Genomic DNA, 6938 nt, shown 5'->3' with positions numbered 1-6938 from the left:
TACTTTATTTAATTTTAATTTTTAAAAAATCATCAGATAAAATCATACATATTCATTATGTACAGCATGGTGTTTAGAGTACACGTTGTGAAATGGTTAAATCCAGCTAATTAACAAACGCATTATCTCACATAGTTATCATTTTTGTGACGAGACACCTGACATGTATCTACTGTCTGCATTTTTCTAGTAATGTCACGGTTAGCTACAGTCACCAGGCTGCACAGTAGGTCTCATGAACTCACCTCCTGTGACTATGAACTCTGAGCAGCATCACCCTGCCTCCCCTTTTCCTCTACCACTCGAGACTCTAGTCATGACCACTCTACTCCCTACTGTATGAGATCAACTTATTTTTAGATTCCTCACGAGTGGTATCATGAGGCATTTATTTGTCTTTTTTGTGCCTTACTTATTTCACTTAATGTAGTACCTCCAGGTTTATCCACATTGTCACAAATGGCAGTATTTCATTCTATTTTAATGACAAAAAAGTATTTATGTGTGAGAGAGAGAGAGAGAGACAGAGACAGAGATGGAGAGAGAGAGAGAGAAAAAAAAATCTCACATTTTCTTTATCCATTCATCTTTGAACACTTAGGTTGATTCCAAATCTCGGTTATTATGAATAGTGCTGCAATAAACATTGAAGTGCAGTTATCTTCTGATCAGAAGAAGGATTACTGGATCACATGAGAATTCTATTTTTATTATTTTCAGGAACCTCCATACTGTTTTCCACAATGACTGTATTGACTGACATTTCAACAATGAGCAAGGATTCCCTTTCCTTCACATCTTCTCCAACATTTGTTATCTTTTGTCTTTTTGGTAATCACCATTTTAAGGGCAATCATCTGATTTTGGTTTAGATTTTCATTTTGTATACCTTTTGACCATTTGTCTTCTTTTGACAAATTTCTATTCAAGTCTTTTGCCAATTTTTAATTGGATTATTTGCTTTTTCCTATTGAGTTCCTTATAAATTTTGGATATCAAACTTACTAAATGTGTACTTTGCAAATATTTCTTGCTTTCTGTAGATTGCCTCTTCAATTTGATGACTATTTTCTTTTCTGTGCAAAAACTTTTAAGTTTTATCCAACCCTATTTGTCTATTATGAAGCAATGTTATATTTTATCAGTTGCTTTTTTTTGCATTTGTTGCAATCATAATAAATCTCTTGCTCATTATTCTGTTACCATTGTGTGTCAGATTTATTGATTTGCATATGTTGCACCAACTTTGCATCTCCAGAATGAATTCAACTTGACCATGATGAATGATCCTCTTACTTCACATTTGAATTGGGTTTGCTTGTATTTTGTTGAGAATTTTTGCATCTATGTTCATTGTGGATATTGGCTGATAGTTTTCTTTTCTTGTGTGTGCTTCTCTGGCTTTTGCATTAGGGAATCATAGGACTAAGCAAGCAGGGATGCTTGCTACTTAATTATTGCAAAAATCTAAAACTTGAATACTTAACAATAGAGAATTGTATGAATTAATATACATTCAAAAGAAAAATTTAATCATTAAAATTTGTTTTTCAAAAAATATTATTTTTTTAACAGTACTGGGGTTTGAACTCGGGGTCTTGAACTTGCTAACCAGGCACTTTATCATTTCAGCCATGCTTCCAGTCCTCAAAAAAAAATTAATAATCAGCAGAAACATATGCTTATGTAATTTTATATCATGGCAGCTAACTCAAAACATCCTGTTTATTGGGTCAAAAAGTGACCTCCATTATATGGTACACTTCAATGTGATTTTTTAAATGTTGTAACATTTCAGAGCTTCAGAATTTGAATAGATGTAAATGTTCTGTCTTTTTTTTCTTCATTTGGGAAAAGAAAACTTTTTGAAAATCATTTGAGGGGTAGACAAAAGCACTACCCATAGTCTAAGGATCATTCTGTAGAGTCTTCCCGATTCAACCGTACCAGGGAAGCTATGATCCAGCCTTTGAGGGAAGATCCAGCCTACACGACCTCATCAACCAGGAGACCGTTGGTGGCAATCACAAAGCAAGAGTGACAAGTCTGTTGCTTTGCACAATGGTTAACCCATATGCCTACTTCTCTGCCACTGATGGCCTACCTGTATTGAAGTTCGTACTCACAAGTTCACCTGGTCTTGAATGTTTTGTTTGAGCTTTGATAGCTGTTTCATGAAGATCAAACAAGTAACAGAAAGAATCTTGGGGATAAGGAGAAATGCCTCAGCAAATGCGTGGGCCCCATCCTTTATACAGGGCTTCTGCCATTTCCATTGGTACTTTCCCTGCACCCTCAAGCCATTACTGATTGCATCTTTAATTTGAGTGTTCCTTGGACCATTAAATTTTCTCAATAAACGTGAACTTCTCTTCTATCAATGTATACTCATAGACTCATAGCCTATAAGTTCCAACAATTTCTCTGTCCCCAACAGTGAATATTTAGGTGAGCAAAAGAATTTAGAGCTTCCAACATAAGCAAAAGTCAGCCTCTCCAAATTTTTCCTTTTAGCTCTCCTATTGCTACTGTGCTTCTTCTGCAGGAGCATCTAAGAAAAAAGGGTTGGTTCCTTTTATCTGAAGCAACACAGACTTTCTCTGCCAGTTCTACCATTTTAAGCTCTATCCTCAACACAGACTTTCTCTGCCAGTTCTACCATTTTAAGCTCTATCCTCAATGAGTTTTCTTTAGTTCTTAATGGTTTCCTTCTCTTCTGCACTCTAACAAGAAAAAGCAGGACTCATGTCTACTTTTTCATATTCTAATGCCACATTGCATGTGAAGATATAAAACATCTTCCATTTTCTTTTACATGAAAGGATGACGCCATTCTTCATAGTTCAAAACCAGCCCCTGGTTTATGTTTCATCTCCATGATCTCTATCAGGAAGATGTTAATACATTTGTGATATATTTCAATGACCAAAATGAAGTCCACTACAGCTCTGTTACAGCAAGTTCAGCATGAACTTTAGTATGTAGAGATGTTCTGGCCACATCTTAAGTGTTTTCTGCCCATCTCTTTGCTTACTTTAACTTGTTTCAAAAAGTGAAATGCTCTTCCTTTGAAGGAGCCCAGCTGGGAAGGGTTGTGTTTCAAGCCTGGGTGTAAAGCCCTTCCAAAAACAGCTCTTTCTAGAGACAACTTTCATCCATAATTATATCTGGAGAGAGCAGCTCTCCATCCAAAGGCTTATTAGAGCACATTCTCTGATGAGAAGACTGAGAAATGCAATTGGATGATTTTTTTTTTCTGTTGAAACCCTGTTTTGGGGATGTATCACAAGCCTTAACCAAATTCCAGTATCCCAGATCAGAATGAAGTAGTATATTAAAGCAACTGCAAGAGGTTTGTAGAGTGGTGTTGAGGACATCCAGGCACAAATACTGTATTTCTTTCATCTAGTAGGTCTGGTTGAATGCTGACAAGGTGGCAGGAGGCTTGGTTGCCAGGAGTGCTGGAAAGAATAACATATTCTATGTTGTCACTAATCTATAACTGTGAGTTCCAAAAAATCTTTCCCTAGTGAACAAAATAGAAGTCGTGTCCAGAACATTAGTGACTTATCTCAAAGATATCTTAAGAAGTCTTTATATATTTTATAAAACCATTTATTTTAATTTAAGATAAGCAGGAGAATAAAATATGCAATGGCTTGAGATGCAGCTCAGTGGGGAAGTGTATGCTTAGCATATACAAGGCTCTGGGTTTAGCCCCATGTAGAAAAGAAAAATGAAAATGGGCTTGGAATGTAGCTCAGTGATAGAGCACTTGCCTGGCATGGGATCCTGAGTTCAATCCCCAGTTCTTCAGGAAAAAAAAAAAGAAAAAATATACAGTCCATGACACTTCAAGGGAAGAAGATGAAGCTGTGAAATCAAACTACCAATAAGCCACTTGGCAACCCAGGAGAGAAAGCACTAGTCTACAAGACCTCGTAGGAGTTAGTCATCTGTACTATGCTTAGCAACAGGGCACCAGCATCAGTGGCACAGAGTTCTTTAGTGGCACAGAAATCAGTTTGTGGAGTCATTTGTAAGCAAACATGTGCGTGATAGAGGAAAACCACCTGATTTCTTCTCACATCCTTACATCCCAAGTCTTACAGGACTCTAGGGAGCAGGGAGCTTGAGAACCAGCTCTGCCTCCTCTAGGTTGCCCCTTATCTCTGACGCAACCAGGCTAAGTGAGATAGAGTATTTCCCACACATCACATAGTGCCTGGAACGTGGGGATATTCAGTAAGCATGATGAGCACTTCTGCAGCATTGCCTAGACAGTGTGCAGAGAGTCCACGAGAGCTCTACTTACCTCTTTTTATGTGTGTGCAACTTACTTTTAATCTTTTTCCCTTTATTGTTGTGCTGGGTGGGGGTACATTTGTGGCATTTACAAAGGTTCTTAGAAAGCTCCCCGCCCCTGAGTTGATGGGCAATTGACTGTAGGCCTTCAATGCTAAAAGGGAGACCACCTACTGATTGCAGTTACGCTCCTGTATATGGCCTGGGATGGCGGGGGGATGAGGGTCAACTCATACACCAGGAACTTCCAAACCACAGGAGTCTCATGAGGTTCTGTGTGTAGTCTCAGTTTTCTGGATGGCAATGCTATGGGTAGCAAGGGAGGAAAGAATTTAGTTTGTAAATTGGTTGGTTATTCTTAGCCCCAAATCTTATTGGATGGGTAACTCTATAAAAATACTATTTTGTGGAAGAAGTGTACTATTTATAAATGCAAAAAATGAAAATTATAAAACTAAAAAATATGGAATTGACTATCCATCATCTTTCATTGTAAGGAAGGAAGGATACAGAAATGAGGATGCTCCTTCAAAATGTAAACTTCTCTGGTTCTTTTCTTCCTCATCCTCTTCTTCTCCTTCTTCCTTTTCTTCTCCTCTTCCTCCTTCTTCTGTTTTCCTCCTTCTCCTTTTCTCTCTCCCCCCTCTCCTTCCTCATCTGTTTAGTTTTATTTTTTTTGAGATAGGGTGTCACTATGTAGTCCAGGATGGCCTTGAACTCATCATTTTCCCACCTCAGTCTCCTGAGTGCTGGGATCACAGGTGTGCACCATTATACTCAGACAAAGTATGGTTTTCTAAATGTTTGATTTATAAGAAATAAAAGAATTTATAAGACATAATTGAGGACTCATGTACCAAGTAAAGTGAACAATGTGCCTTACTTATTTATGGCTCCTTAATAAATGCCTCCAAATTTGGCACGTAAAAAAAATAAACATTCATTATTGCAGATTCTGTGGATCAAGAATCTGTAAGTACTGAGATGGGTCAAGGTCCCTCCTAAGGTTGCAGCCAAGATGTTGAGTAGGCTTCTCTCCCTGCAGCTTTCCTCAGTCAGGAGACCTGCCATGTATCTCACTCATATGGCTGGGGCAAGCTTAGAGGCTCCAGTTCTGTGCCACATGGGCCTCTCCACAGTGTCACTCACTTGGCTTCCCCCAGGTGAATGACCCAAGACAAAAAGACAGCACAAGATGGGAACCACAATGGAAGGTGCAGCCCTTCATTACCTAATTTTTGGAATGAGTAGCATGGCTTCTGTCCTAGGCTGTTGGTTTTACAGATCAGTGTGGGAGGGCCTATGTAAGAGAGTGAGACACAGGAAGCAGGAATCACAGAAGCAAGCTGGCAGCTGCTTACTACACTATCTGGATTATTTGCATCCATGTTTGGACTACTGACAGAGAGCCCTTCTGTAGGACACTGTAAGAATAAAAGCTCTGAGATGTGATGAACTCTTGGGTACCCGCAGTTCGGAACAGACTTATTGGGAACCTGGATACCACAGGTACTGGGCCATAGTCCCAGAGGGGAGATGACATCTTCCCCTTTTTTATTAGTGTATTGTACAAAGGTGTGTTGTTGTGATGTTTCCATACATGATTCTAATGTACTTTGATCAAATTCACCCAGCGACATTGATACAAATTCATTTTATCTTAGCAGAAGACCAAGGCACATGTCATCTAGTGGTAAACTGTGTTTCTTTATGAAGCAAACTCATAAGTAGACAAGTAGTTTGTAATGTTTTTGGGAGGCAAGATAATGTCAACAAGAAAGAGACACTGAATCATTAATTAACAAGGACCACTAGTTTCATGTGTGTTTTGACTAGCTATACAAGATCAGGTGAGTTGCTCTCCTATCGTATCATCTATAAAGTGAAACCTCGATATTCAGTGACTTCTAATATTGCTAGTTCTAAAAAATGTTTATTTGATGATAGTCTAATTATAATAGAGCATTCCCAATGAGATTATAAGGACAATTATCTGTGTAATTACCTTCTACATTCTAAGACAAATGCCTCACAAGTGGGCCTGTTGTCCAACTGAGTCAGGGCTAAAAAAGACATTTGAAATCGAGTGAGGTTGTAACAGCATTGGCTTATGGCACACTGCCATGTGCTGGGTCCATGGTACAAACAGGCCTAGGTTGGAGGTGGTGGCTAATCCCCACAGAGAGTTCACACTTAGGGACAAGAAAAGGAGGGGCTGTCCTGAAAGTATAGTTGTTTTGAGATCATGTCTGAAGCTCTTGGCTATGTCTTGGCTCTGTATCTCGTGTGTATGCATTTTTAAGAGCCTTACTGAGGTGCAATTTGCATGTCACACAATTCACCTATTATATGTCAAAGGGTGTAATTCAATGGCTTTTAGTAAATTTACAGAGTTGTACATCGTCACTACACTCTAATTTCCCCAAAAGATTCCTCCATTGGAAATTTTGTATTAGTGGAAATATACAAGATGTGTTCTTTTGCATCTGGCTTCTCTCCCATATCAAAAGGTTTCACCTTGCATCGGTGTTGTAGTATGTGTCAGGAGTTCTTTTTGCTTGTAAATACTACTCCATTGTATGAATATGACAAATTTCTTGTCTCTTCCCTAGCTAATGGACATTTGGGTTGCC

The 6938-nt window shown here is 38.6% G+C and overlaps 1 pseudogene; it reads right to left on the bottom strand.

Moving 5' to 3' along the window:
* Positions 1-2122: 2122 nt before the first annotated feature.
* On the bottom strand, positions 2123-3151 carry LOC109695305 (T-complex protein 1 subunit zeta pseudogene; annotated as a pseudogene).
* Between the last annotated feature and the right edge of the window lie 3787 nt (positions 3152-6938).

Source organism: Castor canadensis, chromosome 14 (genome assembly GCF_047511655.1).
Source record: "Castor canadensis chromosome 14, mCasCan1.hap1v2, whole genome shotgun sequence".
NCBI classification, from domain to species: domain Eukaryota; kingdom Metazoa; phylum Chordata; class Mammalia; order Rodentia; family Castoridae; genus Castor; species Castor canadensis.
The sequence above is the reverse complement of the archived record's forward strand: the minus strand, read 5'-3'. Positions and strand labels throughout refer to the sequence as shown.